Source organism: Lupinus angustifolius, unplaced genomic scaffold (genome assembly GCF_001865875.1).
Source record: "Lupinus angustifolius cultivar Tanjil unplaced genomic scaffold, LupAngTanjil_v1.0 Scaffold_287, whole genome shotgun sequence".
Classification (NCBI taxonomy): Eukaryota; Viridiplantae; Streptophyta; class Magnoliopsida; order Fabales; family Fabaceae; genus Lupinus; species Lupinus angustifolius.
This window is the reverse complement of record NW_017727606.1, coordinates 421,901-422,730: the sequence shown is the minus strand read 5'-3', so window position 1 is coordinate 422,730 and position 830 is coordinate 421,901.

Genomic DNA, 830 nt, shown 5'->3' with positions numbered 1-830 from the left:
TCTCAAGAGGAAACATGATCAACAAAGTCCATTAGCTAGGAAGACTAAACTAAGGCTCTAAGGGTTCTTATCTATGGATGGATGGAGGATTCTGGTTGTCAGAAGTCGACTAACTACAACCACCCTTGATGAAGACACTCAGCTTGTTGAACTCAACAATCATTCTTCTATTTTGAGACTCATTAGTAGACTGAATATGGTTCCGCAAGGATTGGTAATGGTTGTCAATGTATGCATTCAGACGTTCCTCAAAATGTTCTAAATCCGTATGATATGATTCCTTGAGAGACTGAAAGTGAAGGTCCATCCTATTATTGAGACGTTGTTCCATAACATCCATATAAGCTTGTCCAAAAGCAGGTTCTTGTGATGCATGTCTTGAATACTCCCCCTGAGTTGCAGCAAATGGCTCTTGGTTTATGTCTTGATCATCTTCACCGGAAGGATCAAGGTTGGCATTGTTGAAGTCCTCTTGATATTGCCAAGTGTTGCCATACTTGTAAATGTCTATCTTGTGAATTAAACTCTCACCAATCAAGTGATCCTTGTCTGAGCAGTCCATCACCATAGTATATGAAATATCAATATGAAGATAGTCAATTACTCGGGATATGAAGATACTATACGAAAGTAGTGTTGATTGAGAGACTGAGACGCTATACATGACCTTCATAATTTCACCAGGCTAGTTTATCATGATGTTCTCCTTCACAGCAAACATAAACCTCAAATCATTCACGGTAGGTTGTGCATGATTTGTGTTTCCCTGAATCAGTATGTAGGCAATCAAGTAGTGTAGGAGTCTGTTTTCTACGGACAGTGACCCAACT